The following is a 20,922-nucleotide window of genomic DNA, read 5'->3' on the forward strand; positions in this document are numbered from 1 at the left end:
AAATGAATCGGAGATAAGACTAGTGGCTCCCACCTAAAACATCCTCTCCGGAATGCCCAGTCTTTTGCTGTCCCTATTAAGCCTCCATTAGCGCGCCATTGGGAACTATTGCGTCCCCCTTCCCAGCTCGCCACCTCATCCCCAACAAACCTTGGCTCCACCTGTGCCCTCGGAGCCCTCACGACGCCGATCGGTCACCTCCCTCCCTTCCCACGCGGCCTCCCACCCCTCACCTGAGAGGAAACGCTCCGCTTCTCTCCCGCACACACGGCAGCGTAGGCAGCCGGCAAGAACAATGTCTCTCTACCGCTAAACCTCCGACACCGGGATTCACGCTGTGGGCGGTTGCCTCGAGCCGCCGCGCGCGAAGAGAACACGACAGGAACGTCCCCTTCAGACCACCACACCGACAACCCTTCCAGGCCCCCTTACACACCTCCAACCAACAGCGGCGGCGGGTACGTCGCGCGGAGGTCAGCAGGAGAGTCGCAGGAACCCAACCTGCTGCAGCTGATTCTTCTCGCTCGCCTCCCCCTCCCTCCGACAAACGTCAAGCCTCGGAAGCAGGAGAGCCGCGAGCTCAGTCCCTTACAAGCTACTCTTCCCGGGCGCCAGGCGCTGCGGCGAGCGACCAGGAACACGTACGTCCCGCCCCCTTTGCCACCGCCCCCTCTTATTGTTTTACCCCTGCCGAAAGGGCTGGGGAACCCCCCAGCACGGCCTCAGCCAATCAGGCATCTCCTTCGCGAACCGGACCCAACCTTCTCGCGTCCCTGTGCGGAGCACGCGCAGAATGCCGCCGCGCTCACGTACTCTCGCGCCCAGAAAGCCGGGGAACCGGAACCGGCCTGAAGCCGGTACTAGAGTCCGCTGATTTGACGTCACAAGGAGGCTGCCTTTCTCCTGCCTAAAGGCTCTGGCCTTGCCGCCCCCTCGAGATCGCGCCAGAACTGGAGCCGGTTCGCCCGCCGCGCCGTCTATTTTGGGCTGTTTTTGGAGGGTGCCTATTGATTACTAACGTTAAGAGGGAGGGAATTTTCTTTTTGAACCAGTAGTCAGCGTGTTCTTTGCTGCTGAAGATGAGTATAAAATGCAGCCAAGGGTTTCAGTTGTTTTCACCCTAAACTCACCTATATTGTTTATTACTCCATTCTAGGAAAAGATTTTAAATTCCACCGAGAAACTCAAATTCACCCTAATAGCTCAAAGCGATATACATACATATGTGTGTATATATATATGTATATATACATATATATTTATAAAATCTGGAGCCTAATGGATTCTAAGCCCTGGGATGTAGAAAAAAATATGCTGTGGCCTCCACAGAGGGGAAAAGAATCTATTTCTTTGTATGCCCGTTCTGTATTTAGGTGTTGCTAAATACATACTAAGCATTTTACAAACCAAGGCAGCTAAAAGACTGAAATCCCAAGAGATATCAGGATTACAGTCCTGTCCTAGATCTAGACACAGACTTGGCCCTGGGACGTAGCTGGGGAAAAACTAGATACTGACTTTCCTGACCTTGATTCATGGAAAAAGCCAAATATTACAGTCCAAGAAGCTACTCTGCACCTTAGTTCTGTCCGAAAATATAAAGACAGCAGAATAATTTTGGAAGTAAGGGCTGAAGGAATGGTGAAAGAAAGGGTAATTAGGGAACAACACATTTATTAAATGCTCATGTACCAAACATAATGCAAGCATGTACATTTCATCCATTTTCTTTATAATCCTGTAAGAGCAATTTTAGTATTTTTTTACATGTGAAAACTGAGGTTTACAGAGGTCATGCCAACATTTGAACCTCTAAAATCGACGTAGTTTTTATCTGAGGTTGCTTAATCATTTTGTTACATGCAAAATACATAGGCAGAACATCACCTTTACGAAATGAATTTTGACATGTTTTTCCTTAAAGAATCATAATATGCAGATTGCTCTTTAAGTCTAATACTTATGTACCATCCACTCTAATTACTTTTCATAATTGTTTAAGCCTCACAATAACCCCATAAAGTAGTTAACTACTTTATGCCCATTTTACAGATGAGGAAAGTGAGGCTTAAAGAGGTCAAGGAACTTGCCACGGTCACACAGCTACTATTTGGTGGAACTGGGATTCAAACACAAGCAGTCTGCTTTCACACTTCATGCCCTTAACCACAAGCTATAGAATACTTTCATTGTATTGATTATTAATTGCTGCAACTTATCTGCCCTACTGCTGATGGACCTTCTGTGGTGTGGTTTCCAGTGTGGGGTTTTCATGCACCACACTGTTATTCACCATGTATTGCAGTACACAGGTAAAAAGTTTCTCTAGAGCAGTGGTTCTCAGAAATTAATGTAACCCAGATCACCAAGGGAACCTAAGATACTGGGTTGGCCAAAAAGTTCAACTGTTTTTCCCCCTGTAAGATGGCTCTAGTAGCACCTAATTGTTTTTAACTTCATTTGAAACAATTGTTACATTGTTTAGCTGTCTTATTTGCATGCATTTTTAAAAAATCAAAACTGATGAATTTTTGTGTAGCCATTTTAATATTGAAGATGGAAGAAACGTGCAACATTTTCAGCATATTAAGCTCTATTATTTCCAGAAAGGTAAAAATGCAACTGAAACACACACACACACACACACACACACAAAGATTTGTTCAGTGTATAGATAAGGTGCTGTGACTGATTGTGTCAGAAGTGGTTTGTGAAGTTTTGTGCTGGAGATGTCTTGCTGGATGATGCTCCACAGCTGGGTAGACCAGTTGAAGTTGATAGTGATCGAATCAAGACACTGAGAACAATCAACGTTATACTACGTGGGAGATAGAGATAGCTCACATACTCAAAATATCCAAATTAATAGTTCTTGGTGAAAATGAAAAATGTATCTTTTATTTTATGGAAAAAACTAAACAGACTTTTTGGCCAACCCAATAGATATTGCTGGGTCTCACTCCCATAGTTTCTAATTCAGCAAGTGTGCGTTAAGGCCTGAAAATCTGCATTTCTAACAAATTCCCAGGTGCTGCTGCTGCTGCTACTGTAGCAGCAGTTAAACCACACTTTAAAAACCACTGATCTACAGCATAAGTTGGCAAACACACTGTAAAGGACCACTTAGTAAGTATTTCAGATTTTGAGGGCTACAAACAGCCTCTGTCCCACACCTTCGCTCCTTTTTTATTCTTTTAAAATCATAAGAAATGTTCTTAACTTAGCCCCAGAGCTATACAAAAACATGCCTCAGGTAAGCACTGCCCTAAGGTATAAGTAGACTTAACTGGGGAAAAAAGATTCAGCTATCTTCAATTTTAGTTAAAAAAAAAACAAAAACAAAAACAAAACAAACTCTAAACTGTTCTTGCAAAGTGGTGATTTTTTACTTCCTAAATGTCTCTTAAGTCTGTGCTCTCTGAATGCCTCTCCATGACTATAGCCTCTGTGCAGATTGAGGCCTCTTTCTTCTTTCCAGAATGATTGCAGCAGCCTCCCAACTAATCTCCCAGCCCTTCAAAGATACCTCCATGAAATAGCCCCTCCCATGGTAGACTATAACACAGGGAGACCAGCATGAACTTGCATTCATTCAGTGGCTCAGACCAAAAACCTTAAGTCATCCTTGACTCTTTTTTTCATACCACAGTCGGTCATCAGTAAATTTCTGTTCCCTCTACCTTCCAACACTTGTTCTAGGTTAAACACTTCTCATTACTATTACTACTATTATTGAGTCCAGTCTTCCACCACCTACTGCAACAGCCTAAGGGTCAGGATGTTTCCACTCTCATTCTACTATGGTCTGGTCTCACAGCAACAGGATCCTTTACAGCTATTAATAAGATGATACTTTCAAAACCTTCCAAAGACAATACAATAAAATAAAAAAACCCCAAGTCCTTACAGTGGCCTAACAAGGTCACCTGATCTAGACCTAATACCTAATCTATTACTTCCATTTCTTACCACTCTTTCACCTATATCCCCAACTCTTCCTTCGACCCTCCAATCACATTCCCAACCCCAAAGGTAGGTGTGAACCTTTATCAAAAGTCTGTGACAAATCAAAGTAAGTACCTGCCGATTTCCCCAAGTACTCATACTGAAACGTCCTAATGATTCTAAAGCTGAGGTAAGTATGATTTTCCCCTTCACAAACACAACAGAGAGCTATTGTTGTGTTGGCCATTGTCATTCTTTTTATTTGGTAGTCTAAGGGAAAAGAGGTCGGCGCCCTTGACTCCATAGTCAGGTACGGCAAGTTTTTAAATATTCTTGCAGCACATCGATTGAAAATCACTGCTATAATCTATAGACATTCAAATTTCATCAGTTATCCAACTAACATCCTTTATATTGAAAGGAAAAAAAATGTGTTTTCTGGTTCAGGATATAATTCAGGATTACAAATTCATTTAGTTTTTATGTCACTTACTTTTTCCATAAACATGCAAATGATTTCTAACTTAAAAAAAGAACATAATATTAGTTAAACATGTATGAAGAGCTGTTCAACTGAAACAATGACAAGCCATACCTGGTAAATATTTTTAAATGAAAATATCCAATTCTTTTTCTAAAGCCCCTTTGTATATTTATGTTGCAAGTAAATATTAATTCATCCTTTCAAAAAAGCAATTGTGCAAGATATAGCAAAAGCTTTAACATATTTGTACTTTTTCTGCCAATAATTCCACTTCTGGGTATTTATCCCTCTTAGGATATGTACCCAGAAGTTCGGTGTGATGTTATTTATTTATTATCATTTAAAAACATGAGGCACTTGGTCCTGGCCAGGTATCTCAGTTGGTTTTAGTATCGTCCTCACACCCAAGGTTGCAGTTTGATCCCAGGTCAGGGCACATACAAGAATTCACCAATGGCCCTGGCTGGTGTAGCTCAGTGGATTGAGCATGGGCTTGTGAACCAAAGGGTCACTGGTTGGATTCCCAGTCAGGGCACATGCCTGGGTTGCTGTCCAGGTCCCCAATGAGGGGATCATTGAGGGGCAACCACACATTGATGCTCCTCTCCCTCTCTTTCTCCTTCTCTTCCCCCTCTCTAAAAAATAAATTAAAAAAAAAGAATCAACCAATGAATGAATAAATAAATGGAACAATAAATTCATGTTTCTCTCCCTCCATCCTTCATTCCCTCCCTGACATCATCCCTCCATTCCTTCCTTTCCAAAATCAATTAAAAGATAATTTGAGGCACTTAATAGTGAATATAAACTATAATACTTTTTTAAAAGATTTTATTTATTTATTTTTAGAGATGGAAAGGGAGGGAGACAAAGAGGGAGAGAAACATCAATGTGTAGTTGCCTCTCACATGGCCCCACCAGGGACCCAGCTTGCAACCCAGGCATGTGCCCTGACTGGGAATTGAACCAGCGACCCTTTGGTTTGCAGCCCACACTCAATCCACTGAGCTATGCCAGCCAGGGCTAAGATACATATTCTTGACAAATCTACACCTAAAGCCATAAATTTGAATATTTAAGAACACATTTTATGTCATTTTTTATGTTTCAGTCTTAAGTCAAAAATGTTTATGATATAACCTTATGTAAAAATTATAGTACTCAACTTTCTATTTAGGTACATGATTCATGTTTTTGAAGGACTTACTACTTTTCTGTACCTCCTACTTTTCCATTGTAAAATATCACTTTTGCAATAAAAACATTTATTAAACAATTAAGGCATTATCTTGGTGCCTGAAGGAAGGGAAGATTTTAAGTTTTTATTCTCTCAGCTCTGTCTACCTTGTCTCTCATTACATATAAATGAACATTTATATCATCTAACTAGAAGTACCAAATCAACATAGAGGATATAACTGGTAAAACAAAAGAAATGAAATGAATTAAGAAGAAACCAGATAAATCAAACAGAAATCTACCAAGTGATGCTGAAGAAAAAGACACTGTCAGACATATCATGGGATGACCATGATAATTTTTTATCAAACAAGAAAAAGAATCAGATTCAACTCTTAGCAGGTGAATTTTTAAAAAGAGTGGAAATTACTAGAATTACATTAACTGATTTCTGATTTTTATTATAGATTTCAGCACAAAATACTTGTCTGAAATTTAACTTAAAAGGCTTTTCCTCTACACCCTCTCATTTGACCATTTTCAACCTTAGATCGTAAAAAAATACCAACCAATTCCATTACCACCATTTTGCTGATGAAGTAGGTGTGCAAGAGATTACTTTACATGAATGTTTAAGGGCTATACACCCCACACGAGTAAGGTTTATATAAGACACAAAAATACAGACGAGGCATTAGAAGGGAGTCAAATCTAAATCCTTAGTGGATACTCATTCTTCTTGGGAAATGTCTTACTCATCACAATTTTAACCTTTCGACTTACATAACAACCTTTTGTGACATACATAACAAATGTCTGGGACCTAATACCAATTCAGTTAGTAAGGATTCTGCTGCCAGGGCCATATAGTCTGGACTCTAGAGGCAGGCTGCCTCATTTGCATCCCAGCTTCATCTCATCACTGTTAGGTATATTACCTGGACATTATTATCTAGGCATATTACCTTAGGCAGGATACTTAACTTTTCTTTGCTTCAGTGCTTCCCATCTATAAAATGGTGACAAAATATCTATCTTATTAGGGTACAGTGAAGATTAGATGAGCTAAGACATATAAAACATTTATAAACATGCCTGGACATGATAAATGTTCAATAAACATTGGCACCAAACATTTGGTGCTTGAAAAGGTATATGCAGCATTTGTGTTCAATTGATTCCTTTCTCCTTACTTACTGCTTTGCTCTGAATTAACAACTCACATTTGTACAGCCTTTCATAGTTTTCAAACTTGCAAACATTATCTCATTTCATTTTCACAAGCAATTCAGAAAGTAGGCAAGCTGCACCAGGCTAAAAGTGGCCAATTTAGAAAGAGACCTCAGAGTGCCCCTTGGGTTCTGCCATAATACCACATCCCACTGCTAAATGATGAACCTCCTTAGCCTTGGAGTAAACCTTCCTGATTGAAAACTCAGGACTCTCCTGTTGTAGTGTAGCAGGCTCCTGTACAAAGATTTTGATGCAAAGAGAAACCTACTTCTAAGATCAGGATGAATCCATTCCTTCTAGAGCAGGAGACAAGAAAGGCCATCATGGCCTAAAGAAAGAATCAAATGTTAATTTCTCTTGAAACTTTCCAGGCGTTATTTTTGTAATACTAGGACAAGTTAGGGTGTAAAGAGACATTCTTCCTCTCCATTTGATGGTTGTGTATGAAATATGTCACACATCCAAAAAAATGACTAAAATACTTGCATAGCCTGCCCATTTGTTGTCAAGTATACAATGTAACAATAGGCACAGGGATGTAAAATACAGCATAGGAAGTATGGCCAATAATATTCTAATAATGATGTATGGTGTCAGGTGAGTACTAGACTTATCAAGGGAATCACTTCATTATTTATGTAAATGTCTAACTACTATTCTATATACCTAAAACTAATATAATACTGAATGTCAACTATAATTGAAAAATTAAAAAAAATATTTAACATAATATGAGTGATTATAGGTGGTAAATTTTATCCATCTAATTTATTTTGATCATATCTATTAAAGCCTTCAAGTACAAGAGATTCCAAATGCTATGAAGAGCTTGCTTGAGAGAATAAAGGTTGCAAAGGCTAAGGAAGTCACTTCTTCAAAATTTAGAGACAAAAATCTCATGAAAAAATCAACACCCAAGGAATTAGGTTATGGGATTACAAAAGTAACCCACCCTGAATAATGGTTTGTAAATTCTAGTGGATTCTATCCAATGCTCACAAAGACATGACTGGGAATACCACCTCAGGCCAAATGATCTGATACAGCAATCCTGGGAAGTGTAAACAACTGAAGTTAATGTAAATAAAAGAGGATTCACCTGCCCTCAGTTATCTAAAGTCCAAAAAATTATGACTTTGGAAAGAGGCAAACCTTCACCATTGTTTATCTTGCACTGTCCAGGGTAGACTAAATTTGGCAGACACGAATATTCTAGCCATTATTGGGCTACAGAGTGTGTTGAGTTCGTCAAGCCTTGCAGTCTGGATTTGAGACACTGCCAGGTTATCTAACCCTCCCTTTGATTTAATGCTTCCCAAGCCCTCTGACCCAGAGGAGGGGGCCCGATCAACAGAAATTCTGTATATTGGAAATGCATATCTCCCTCTGTAAAATGGCATCCGGTGAATCACTAATCAGTCCCAGAGGGATGAAGTTAGTGTCAACCAGTGTCCCTGAGCCACTTTTCTAATTTTTTTGGAGGTGGGGAGTGGGGTTGGGTTATACTGCAGAAGCCAGAGCTGAGAAGCAAATTGTCCACTTAAAGTAGTACAAAATACACGGGATCAAGTCTCATTTTCTTCACTAACTAATTTTGTGACACTGGTTAGGTTAGTTCACTTCTTTGACTTTTAGTTTCCTCATGGACAAACAGTGAACTTTAAGGATGCTGGGAGGATTACTTACAGTGTTTTTAGCACAGCTGCTGGCACAGCCGGTATGCAGGTGTGACTGCTGTTACAGAACTGAGACCGACCTTCAACCTCAGGAGACCCCAACAAACACGGTGCTACAGAGTCATGGATAGGCACTGGCCCAGATCAACCCTCCATCCTTCCACTCTCCACTCCCGCCTTGAGTCAAACACTTGGTTTGACAGTGCAAAGAAACCACGGCGTAAGTCTTTGTCTTAGTCACATTTGGAAGAAAGCGGAAAAGGGTATAGGGCCTTTGAAAACAAATTTGTTTCACTAGTCTCTTTTACTAACCAGGCTCAAAAATTACTCAGAGTAGTAAAAGACTATCCTAATGCAAAGTATAAGGCATTCATCGGCAGGAAACTCAGATGGTAGAACAGTTGTGAAACTTCTGACTGGAAAAAGATCGTCATAAGCAACGATACAGTTAATACAGGAAAGGCATTTTGACCTTTTACCTTGGCTGTATGAGAGCAGAATACAGCCAATGTCGCGTACACAGTGTCAGCATCAGCCCTTATTTCCACTCGCAAGTTTCCACGTGTAACCACTTCCTTGTAGGTTCTTCTAGGCTAGCGAATTCTGGATTCTGGGTTCGGGGCAGCAGAATATTTTAATGGGCTTTACCTCAGCAGGAAATATATAAAAGGTCAAGGCAAGACACATGACTAAGGCAAGTTTCTTCCTCAGAATCACGATTCATCCTACCCTTCTTATTAGGTCATAATAAGGTTTTTGTGGAGTTTTTTGTTGTTCTTGTTTTACATATCTTTACCCTCATCCTTCCAGACTGATGCTCTGACCTATCCTTGTTCATTAACACTCTCAGGGTGAGGCCTACCTGTGTAAATACATGTTCTGGCTCCTGGCAGCTTGCTCAAAACTAACAGGACCTCCCAGTTTAATTCTCAGACTACATGGGCTTCCAAGATCCCAGGCCTGGTCCCTAACTCCAGAGCCATGACCCCAAACTACCCAGTTCTTGATGGTAATCTGAAAAAGGAAAGATATCTGAAAGTTACTGACCAAAGGCCTTTCGTGCACAAGAAAGCAGTCCAGAGAAAAATGTGATCACAGGGGCGATAATGCTAGAAGCCTTTTTCTATCCCCTGAAATCAACCAAGAGCTGTAGAAAATCCAAGGAGCTTTCAGCCCTTTAAGAAAAAGAAATATGAGGGTTTCGGCAACTTTTCTACAAGCAGTGTTGGGGGGTAAAAACCCCACTAATAAGAATTGTTAAACAGCTTCCAGATATAAGTAAATGCATTTCTTTAAATATTACTCTAAACCAGAAGTTTTTAACCTGTGATCTATGCACATTTTGGGAGGTGGAGATAGAGAATGTTTGTGAAACCATGAATATTTTACTTATATTTGTGTATATGTCTTTTTTGCTGAAAGGTTCATATTTCATTATCTTTTAAAATACATGCATGTCCTAAAAGGTTAAGAACCAATGATCTAGACTTTGAGTCAGGATGGCAGTGTAGGCAGACATGGCTCACCTCTTTGTCCAACCACGTCAAAATTGTAACCAAAATATAGAACAACCATCACTCAGCCCCATCAGAAACCATACTGAATGGAAGTCTGACAACTACGGAATTAAAGAAACCACATCGATATACACTAGTAAGAGGGGAACAGACACAGAATGGGCTGGTCCTACACCCACCTGTGGTGGATAAAAATTCAGGAGGGATATCTTGGGAGCGAGGATCCTTAGCCCCACAGCTCAGGGTTCCAGTGCCAGGAAGATAAGTCCCCAGAACTGCTGGCTGCAAACACCAGCAGGCATTGAGTTGGTGCAAGAAACTGCTGGAGCCCCAAGTAATTCTTCTTAAAGAATCCACACATGGACTCATCTACCAGACTCACTCCCTCTGAGTTCCAGCTCTGGGGTGGCAGCTTGAAAGGTACCAGTGGCATACTGGTAGACTGAAGTGCCTGGCATCAAGGTGAACAGAGGCCATTGTCTCTTTTCTAAACCCTCCCTGCCTGGAGCCACAGAACCAGCAAGCTGGTACCATATCTGAGACTCCATCAACCTGGCTAACACACTTTGACAGGCCTTGCAGATGCCCAGAGGCTCTGCCACACCCAACTTACAGGCCCACCCAAGCCGCTTTCCCATATGAATGACTGGTCTTGGCTCCTGCTGCAAAATTTCCTAAATCCTCTCAAATAAGCAATGGCTGGCCTCAGTGAGCCAGGCCTGGCACTACCAGTAGCCAGCTTAGATTCACAGCTTGGCTTTACTTGGGAATCTCCAAACCCAGCCCAAGTAGCAGCTGTCTCAGATTATTTTATAGCTCAGGCAGGGTGGCCATGGACAAAACACAGGTGATTGCTGACCTTGGCCTGTACAACCCAGGTAACCCCAGAGCCAGAGCATCCAGTAGATAGCTAGAGACTGTGTTGCGGTCCACCCTGCCTGGTCTCAGGAAGCTGTAACCCCCCGTGGCTAAGGCTGAGTGAGAGACCTCGGATCCACTAAGGAGACAAGCTTATCTCCCTGGCAGGACCGCTGCTTCTGCTCCTTGCCTGGCCCCCAATGCTTGATCAGTTAGCCAATGACGGGTAAGATTCCCCAAGGGGGGGATCATCTAAGACAGGCATGATCACATCGAGGCCCCAGGGAAGAGACTCAGGGGACTGTGGAAATGAGGGGGTGATTGACATTGACCCCTGCCCCTTCAGCTTTGACAAAGCCTGAGTCCTTGTTCTGGCTGTGAGGAATCCAAATCTCCTGGCTGCCTTTGTCTCCTCTGCCCAACTCAGGCCTACGGAAATAACAGGGGCAGTGCAGTCCAGACCAGAGTCAGCGGACCCCCAGTGTAATTAGACCTGGGGCATAGGATATGCAAGATCCTGTGAGATCTGCTTGCTGAGGATGTTCTTGAGTATGAAGACACTGGCAGGAAATGAAACTAGCCCTGTAGCTTTCTAAGTGATAAAACCCCAAACTCAGCATGAGCTCTGTCAAGTCTTTGAAAGATACCTACTTATTTGATCTTCCCTGACAGACTTTAATCCACCAACTGTATCCGTACCCCTACCCAATACTGCCTAATAAAAAGCCCACTCAGGCAGTGACTCGGAGCACTCTCCACTAGAGAGAGTGGCCATGCCGTTCCTATTCTTCCACAGGACTTGGTAGTCCGTGAGTATTTCTCTCATATCTCAAGCATCTGCAATGGCGATGGATACTGCTGGCCGCTATCCGCCACAAGAGACCACATCGGAACACCACCAACCTGCCTCCATGGAGGGTGGAGATTGGTGGTGCTCTGACAACTACAGAATTAAAGAAATCACATCCATACACACTAGTAAGAGGGGCGCAGATGTAGAATGGGCTGGTCCTACACCCACATGTAGTGGATAAAAATTCTGGAGGGACATCTTGGGAGCAAGGATTTCCCAGCCCCACAGCTCAGGTGATGCCCGAGATGTCACAGCCAGTCCTTGCAGCTGACTGGCCCATAAAAATCCCTCCCATTGATGTGGCAACAGCAACCAAGGCTCAACTACAAGAGGAGGGTGTACTCAGCCCACACCAAGGGTGCACCTTGAGTACCCAGCTTGAGTGATAGGGGAGGCTGTGCCACTGGACCCTAGGGGACACATACTACATTAGACCACACTACCAAGACATTTGGTGAAAAGCAGCTCTACTTAATACATAAAAACAAACATAGGGAGGCTGCCAAAATGAGGAGACAAAGAAACATGGCCCAAAGGAAAGAACAGAACAAAACTCCAGAAAAAGAGCTAAACGAGATGAAGATAAGCGATGTACTAGATGCAGACTTCAAAACACTGGTTATAAGGATGCTCAAGGAACTTAGTGAGGACCTCACCAGCATAAAAAAGATCCAGTCAGAAACAAAGGATATGCAAATTGAAATAAAGAACAATTTACAGAGAAACAACAGTAGAGTAGATGAAGCCAAAAGTCAAATCAATGATTTGAAACATAAGGAACCAAAAAAAAAACAACCACCAATCAGAACACAACAGGAAAAAGACTCCAAAAAGAAAAAAATAAGGATAGTGTAAGCAGCCTCTGGGACAAGCTCAAGGGGTCCAACATTCGCATCATAGAGGTACCAGAAGGAGAAGAGAAAGAATAAGAATCAGAAAGCTATTTGAAAAAATAATAAAAGAAAACTTCTCTAATTTGGTGAGGGAAACAGACATGCAAGTCCAGGAAGCAGAGAATCCCAAATAAGATGGATGCAAAGAGGCCCACTCCAAGACACATCATAATGAAAATGCCAAAGGTTAAAGATAAAGAGAGAATCATAAAAGTTGCAAGAGAAAAGAAGTTACCATACTTTGCCATATACAATGTGCTCCCATGTAAAATGTGCATCCACGTTTTTGGCCCAAATATTCAGGAAGAAATCTTTTGTTTGAATTTTTAAAATTCAATTATTTATTTACTTATATTTAGAGACTTGTTTTTATATTATAAAGATATTTCAGCATTTGGGGAAAAGTGTGCATTATACACACCAAAATATAGCTACAGGTAGTTATAATACAGGTGGTAGTTAGCTATAGGGGAGTTCTGATAAGACTGTCAGCTGACATCTTAAAAGAAACTGCAGGCTTTGCAAGAAATATTCAAAGTCCTGAAAAGCAGGGACCTACAGTCAAGATTGCTCTACCCAGCAAATCTGTCATTTAGAATCAAAGGGCAAAGTGCTTCCCCGACAAGAGAAAACTCAAGGAGTTCATTATCACCAAACCACTATTATATGAAATGTTAAAAGGGCTTAAAAAGATGATAAGTATGAACAATAAAATGGCAAAAAAAATACATTTCTATCAACAATTGAATATAAAAAACAAACTAAGCAAGCAAGAAGAACAGAGACAAATATGGAAGCACAGAGTGTTTTTATGGTTGTCAGATGGGAGTGGGGTGTAGGGGAATGGGTGAAGAGGTGAGGGGATTAAGAAGTACAAATTGGTAGTCACAGAATAGCTATAGAATATAAAGTGCAGTATAGGAAAGGGAGTAGCCAAAGAATTTATACACAAGAACCACGTACTGGGAACCACCCTGCCTGGTTTCAGAAGCCGTAACCCCCACCAAGGCTAAGGCTGAAGGAGCGACCTTGGATCATAAGCCACCAAGGAGACAAAAGTTTATCTCCCTGGCAGGAACGCCCCTTCTGCTCCTTTTACTTCATCCATAACTGGCCCTCCAATGCTTGGTCAGTTAGCCAATGACGGGTAAGATTCCCCAAGGGGCGAACAACCCAGGACAGGCACCATCACGTGGGAGGCCCCCAAGGAAGGACTTTGGGGGCTACAGCAAAAGGGGGTAATGGACCCTTGCCCTTCGGCTTTTACAAAGCCTGAGTCCTCATTCGGTCTGCAATAAGTTTCCTAATCTCTTGGCTGCCTTACTTCCCCTGCCTGTCTTAAGCCTGAAACAATGACAGGGCGGTACACCCCTGTGCTGGAAAGGGCGGGTTTCCCGGGCAATCAGGCCTAAGAAAGAATATGTAAAATCCTGTGAAACCTGCTTTGTTTAGAATGCTCTCAATTAAATGATAAGGGTCCAAGCAAGAAGTAAGTTTGTTCCTCAAAGTTTTACAGCTCTTTAGCTATTTGACCCTGATTCAATAGGCCCTCAGAGTTCTTTGTTATCTATTGTTGGATCCTTACTGCCTGACAATGATTAATGAGCTCTATCTGTATTCCTCTGCAAATGAACCCAATAAAAGTCCATTGAGGAACAGGCTCCTGGCCCTTCTCCTTTGAGATACGGCCATCTTTCCTCCCCAAGCAGATGTCTTGGGGACATGTCCTGGTCCCCAAGACTTATTCTCATCCATGGCAGATGGGGGGGGGGGGTCTGTGGGCGGAGCTCCCCCACAACCATGTACATGAACAATGGTGGGGGAATTCACCAAGGGAGTAGGGGGTGTTGGGTGGAAGGGGGCAAAGAGGGAAAAAATCAGGACAACTGTAATAGCATAATCAATAACATATAATTTTTTTTAAAAGTACAAAAAAAGAACCAATGATCTAAAGCACATTCTTTCCCTAATGTATATCATGGCAATACTGAATGGTTTACTGAAATAAAGATTTTATAGTATAAAGAATGCTATTTTCATTCAGAGTTCTTATTTAACTCCAATTCTGTGCTAATCAATAACCTCAGTTTACCATAACTATGGATGCAGAGCTATTTCCTGGTTTTGATATTGTACCATAGTTAGGAAGGATGTCAAATTGAGGAAAATGGGGTAGAAGTTGCATAGGACCTCCCCATCCATTTCTTTGTTTTTATGTCAATTATTAGTTATAGTTTTAGTTTTTAAATTGTATTTTTTTCATTACTATTTATCCCCCTTTATATCAGTCCCCTGCTGTAATCACTGCACTATCGTCCATGTCCATGGGTCCTTTTTCCTGTTTGCTCCATCCTTCTACCCCCTCAACTCCCCCCACCAGAGCTGTCAGCCTGCTCTCCATCTCTGAGTCTGTTTCTGTTTTGCTCATTTCAGTTTATCATTAGATTCCACATATGAGTGAAATCATACAGTATTTATCTTTCTCTGACTGGCTTATTTCATTTAGAATAATGCTCCCCAGGTCCATCCACACTGTCACAAAGGGTAAAATTTTCTTTTTTTATGGCCAAGTAGTGGTCCATTGTGTAAATGTCCCGTGGTTGTTTTATCCACTCATCTACTGATGGACACTTGGGCTGCTTCCGTATTTTGCAATTGTAAATAACAATGAACATAGGAGTCCTTATACCCTTTTGACTTAGTGTTTTGGGGTTCTTTGGATAAATTCCCAGAAGTGATATCATTGGGTCATAAAGCAGTTTCACTTTAATTTTTTTGAGGTATCTTCATACTGTTTTCCACAGTGGCTGCACTAGTCTGCATTGCCACCAATAGTGCAAATGGGTTCCCCTTTCTCCACAATACTGCTAGCACTTGCTGTTTGTTCATTTATTGATGATGGCCATTCTGACAGGTGTGAGGTGATAACTCATTGTGGATTTAATTTGCATTTCTCTGATCATTAGTGATGTTAGGCATCTTTCACATGTCTACTGTCCATCTGTTTGTCCTCCTTGGGAAGTGTCTATTCAGGTCTTTTGCCCATTTTTTAATTGGATTCTTCTTGAGGGGTTGGGTTTTATAAGTTCTTTGTAAATTTGGGGTATAAACCCCTTATCGGATGCAAATATGTTCTCCTATTCAGTGGGTTGTCTTTTTTTGTTGATGGTTTCCTTTGCTGTGCAAAAAACTTTTAGTTTGATGTCATTCCATTTGTTTGTTTTTTTCTTCTGTTTAATTGTCTGAGGAGATATATCAGATAAAATATTGCTATAAGCAACATTTGAGATTTTACTGCCTGTCTTTCCTTCTAGGATTTTTATGGTTTCAAGTCTAACATTTAAGTCATTAACTCATTTTGAATTTCTTCTGGTGTGTGGCTTAGGGTGGTGGTCTAGTTCATTTTTCTGCATATATGTGTCCAATTTTCCCAACACCATTTATTGCATAAGCTATATTTGCAACTGCCTATTAATCTATACTTATTTTATTTAAAAATAAACAATTAATTTTAAAAAAAATCATAGGTTCTGGAATGTGGTAGAGTTTGGTTCTTAATCCCAGCTCTACATTTAAAATTTAGAAGATGCTGGGCAAGTCATGAAGTTCTCTGAGACAGTTTCCTCACCTGCAAAAAGGCACACTTGCGTTTCTTTTTCAAAGAACTGTCTCGTATACAGTTCTGAGCACAGGGCCTGACCCACAAAGCATCATATAAGTATAAACTATGATGATTAAACTGTTAGGCCATATGGTCATGGCCTAGATATCATATTTCACTGGGCGACAAGCACAAACCTGGCTCTCAGGTTCTGAAAGGGGCAATAAATTGGCCTCCTTCAAGGTAGTGTTGGAAACCCAAATCTATGAAGTAATGGTAAACATTATAAACAAGGACACGCCCTTTGGAAATATGAAGACAACCTAGCGTTACAGAACTATAAGGGATTAATAAAGGAGAAGAAAGAAAAGTAAAGCACACAGCAAAAATAGAGAATGGGACCATTTTTATAAATGGGTATTCCAGACCATATTTGCTCAGTATCAACAGTGTGTTTAAGGACCCCTAAAGTGAGATAGAAGCACCATCTAAATTGTTTCTGTTTAATAGTAGACAAAATAATGATAGTGTGCATTTCAAAAATTGCATGTTTTCCATTAATAGTTATTAACTAAACCTAAAATTTCAAAATGGGCTAATATTATGATTTGTAAAAGAAACATAAAAGGGTGGTCATATATAATTAATAGTTGTTATTAATAATTTGCTTTCCAGGGTTGTATATGCTAATGAGAGAGACACATGCAAAGAATTCTAACATCACTTTAACAAAATAAGGTTTAAAATAGATTTGCAAGGGGTGCAGTGAGAACAGAGAGATGGAATCCAAGTAGAGGTTCAGAATTCCTGGTGGTGATGACACCTGAGCAGTCTTACAGGTAAAATAAGAATAAGCCAGCAAAGAGAGGGCTATGGTTGACAACAGCTGTGCCAGGAAGAAGGAACGGCAAGAGCAAAGGTGCAGCAGCAGTGACAGGCAGTTTGTTTTGACTACAAGTTCAAATATCACAGAAAGGGAGGGGCTTGGTGGTCAATGGCATTTACAGAAAAATTTTCTTCAAGTTTTCTCACTGCCTATAAATCCTAAAAAAATATTGGTACAAGCACTTTTACCACAGAACACCTATTTCTATGATAAGCAAAGATGGCAAGATGTATTACTGTACATCTTGGAAAAGCTGGGCTTAATTTCCATGAACAAACTTTACATTTCCTCTTTATTCTTCTCTGCAGACTGAGAGAATACAGTTTTTCAAGCATTAAAAGCAGTGCTTTTTCTGCCCTTGGAACCGGCAGGGGTCTGATGGCCTTTCTTATCAAATGTGGGATCTTAGGGGAAGCACAGAGGGAGGTGGGACAACACTTAGTGCTAGAAACCTGCAGAAGTGACTGGCTTCCACTTGACTGCTTAGGGATACATTCTTTTGGAGCTTTCTGGTCTGAAGACTAAACATCACTGCTAACTTTATGGGAACAGGGAAGTATTATCTATGAAGGAAGCACATTTACTGGTTATTACGTTCGCTCTGTGTTTTAAACCTCACGAAGACTCTGTTTTCAATGACTCTGATCTGGCTGGGTTCAAAGCAAGACACTGACCTCTTACCCCAGTTGTCTGGCAAGGTTTCTTCTGGGGAAGGACAGCACAGTACAAGCCTGCACCCCTCTCCAAGCCACCGGAGCATTCAAATACATTAGGAAAGGCCTGATTCACGAAGACCTTCCTTGTGCTTTATTCTGAAATGCAAGCCTTTGTTGGTACATGAAAAGAAATTCCACAGAGAACAAATATATGTGTAAAGTACTTTGCCATGTTTAGTAAACATTCCACTAGCTTGTTTGTGCAGGGAAACAGAAAGTGCTAGGGAAACTAGGCGTAAATTATACGGCACTTTCTAACACCTGTAGGTATAAAACACGACCTTCGTCCCTCGCTATATTTTTGGTCATACATGGAAAAGATTCCTAGGTGAAGAAAGGGGTTGGTCTACAATATTGGCTACCAGATGTGAAAGAGAAAAAGAATTTTAAATAGAAAGAAAAATCATAAGCAGTTCCCAAAGACATGTCAAAATAAAAAGATCCCAGGAAGAAAAGACCTAGACAAGAAATTTAGTCTTACGTTTATTAAATGTTTATAAATGTTCAAGTTTATTCAGTTCAAATTTAATGACTTGTCCAAGTAGCACTGCAAGACCAAAATGCTATCATTTGCCCTCGATAATGTTAGTGTTCTGAATTTAAATCCCCTAACAAATCCTTCAGGAATGGATTCTTTTCATGCTGAGCAAGGGAAGTGGCTTATTCAATAAATCACCTGAAGAATGTTTTAGTGTCTCATTAACCTTTCCAAATAATTTACTCTGAAGGAAATCGGGTGAATTTAACATCAGAAGACTGTCCACAGGCAGTGTGAATCTCACAAACATAATATTGATTAAAAGAAGCCGGACAGGAAAATAGAACATAGTCTACAATTCCACTGGTACAAAGTTCCTATGAAGGCAAAACTAATCTCTGCTTATAGAGGTCAGAACAGTGGTCGCTATTGAAGGAGGAGGACATAGGGGAAGCATCTGAAACACCGATAAGCTTTGGTCTCTTGACCTGGGTGCTGGTTCCCTGGTGAGTTCAGTTTGCAAAATTTTAATGAGTTATATACTTATGATTTACACCTTTTGGCAGGTTCATATGTTATGTTTCAATAAAAAGTAAAAATAAATAAATAAAAAATAACAAAGATTAACATGGGTCCTTCATCCATGAAGCACTTAGGTTGAAAACCAACCTTTGAGTCTACAGGAGGGAAATCTATCAAGAAGGAAGGTCAGCTAGTGGTTGCTTAGGGCTGATGGTTGACAGTTAAAGGTACGGAGTTTCTTTTTGAGGTGATAAAAAGTGTTCTAAAGTTGACTGTGGTGATGGTAGCACAGCTCTGAACATAGTAAAAACCACTGAATTGTGCACTTTAAAACCCAAAAATTAAAACCAATATTTGGAGAACTATTATTTTATACTCATTATTGCTCAGTCCCTCTCAATGGTCCCTATTTATCTCCTAGACTCCCAGACTGAGTATCTGGTTGTGGAATGAGTACAAATGTACATTTTCACTTGACTCAAGAGCTAATTAAATTAACACTACTTGAGTTCACTGGCCTTCCTGACCTCCACTTGTTTATTACTTACTACTTCCTTCTCTCAATGAGCAATGAATTGAAAATCTAAATTCTCACTCTGCCATTTATTAGCTATGTGACTTGAACAAACTATTTGATCTTTTTGAACTTACGGTATGACACTGAGACACACCTAGCACACAGTAAATTTTTTAAAAAATGTTAGTTATCCTTCTTTTTTTCTTCCCCTTCAAAAATTAGGGAATTGTATTTAAAAAAACAAACTGTTGTCTTGTGACTATTACAAATCCCATTCTGATCTTTGCTGTTCTGTGCCTTGTACTTACTCAGATTCCTTAATCCAAGTTACAGAGCCCGTTGTCCTCTGGCTCCCTGCTCCCTGGCCTGGTAGATTGGGAATCTGATCCCTGCCTTGGCTGACCTCCCAGGAGTTGGTATCTAGACCACCTGTCAACCCCATTTCTGATTTTGCCTTCCCTACTTGCTCTGTATTGCTGCTGAAAAGTCAAGCATGTATGCCACACAGCAGACTTTTAGTTGGATCTTAAAGATCAAGAAGGAGTTAGGATTTGGGTTGATGGAGAGAATGAGGTTGGGCAGTCTGGATAGGGGAGCATGCGGAACAAAAGGAAGAGCTGTGAAAGCTCAAGGTGTGAGGGAGCACCGAGGGCCTTGGAGGGGCTTCTGGGGAACACAGATTGCAAACTGGGAGCCTGCAGGCCCAACCCACTCACAGCTGTCTTGCTTAGCCCTCACAGTTTTTAAAAGGCTTTGGAACTGGTTGCTAACATTTAGAATTGGGAGATTTTTACATCAAAATCAGATGTTGAGCTTCTCTTGAAAAAGATAAGGATTTGACAACACTGGACCGCCATTCTACATGGAAACCACGGGCATCAGTGGCTGCTGTTCGCTGAGCCCAGGGCACTCTCTCCCCAGTTTTCTGTAGTCTCTACTGCTACCTGCCTCACCTCATCATTTATGGCCCTGCCTCTCTAGCATTCAACAATTATTCAGTCAACAAACAAATTAGAATGGAAGAAAGAGAGGACAAAGAGAAGGAAAAAGAGTCCCATATTAGTACACTAAGGAGTTATAGCAAATCCTCACAATGCACACTTTAAACTTCCACTATGTGTGTCAATTATATTTTAACAAAGCTTGAAAAGAAAAGTACTGCAGAGAGTAACTGTGAAAGGCCTGGAATATCATGCCAATAAATGTGGACCATGGCCTGGGGTGAAGGGTACCTGAAGGCATTTTCCCAGCTAGCAGCATGATCAAAGTGAGTGTTTAGAAATATCTGAGGTATAATTTTAACTAGCATGCATGTCAAAAGAGCGCTTACCTGACTTTATGGGACACTAGCAAAGCTAGGCCTTCCAATCTTTCACATGATACACAGCTGAGAATAAATAATAAAAAGAAAAGAATGCTAATAAAATTAGTAATTTTAAAAAGCCTACTTTAGAGGTCAATATATCTCCACACCTCCCCAAGCTCCAGGAAGGATTTAAAATGGCACAGGATGAACACAAGTGTGAGGCACCACATCCAGAAGTAATGGTAGGAGGGATTGTCC

The 20,922-nt window shown here is 40.9% G+C and overlaps 1 protein-coding gene across 7 annotated transcripts in view; it reads right to left on the minus strand.

Annotated features, from left to right (window-relative positions):
* Positions 1-20,922, minus strand: part of G3BP2 (G3BP stress granule assembly factor 2) — an 82,906-nt gene that overhangs the window by 27,210 nt on the left and 34,774 nt on the right. Inside the window, exon 1 of one of the 7 annotated variants that reach the window (XM_036022263.1) lies at positions 4,970-4,992. The exons of 1 other annotated variant lie outside the window; for it this stretch is intronic. The gene's annotated coding sequence lies outside the window, so the exon portion shown is untranslated. Of the gene's footprint in view, positions 1-233; positions 671-4,969; positions 4,993-20,922 lie in introns of those variants that run through there. 5 more of the 7 variants (XM_036022242.1, XM_036022256.1, XM_028508260.2 and 2 more) reach the window with 5 other exon arrangements.

Source organism: Phyllostomus discolor, chromosome 1 (genome assembly GCF_004126475.2).
Source record: "Phyllostomus discolor isolate MPI-MPIP mPhyDis1 chromosome 1, mPhyDis1.pri.v3, whole genome shotgun sequence".
NCBI lineage: Eukaryota > Metazoa > Chordata > Mammalia > Chiroptera > Phyllostomidae > Phyllostomus > Phyllostomus discolor.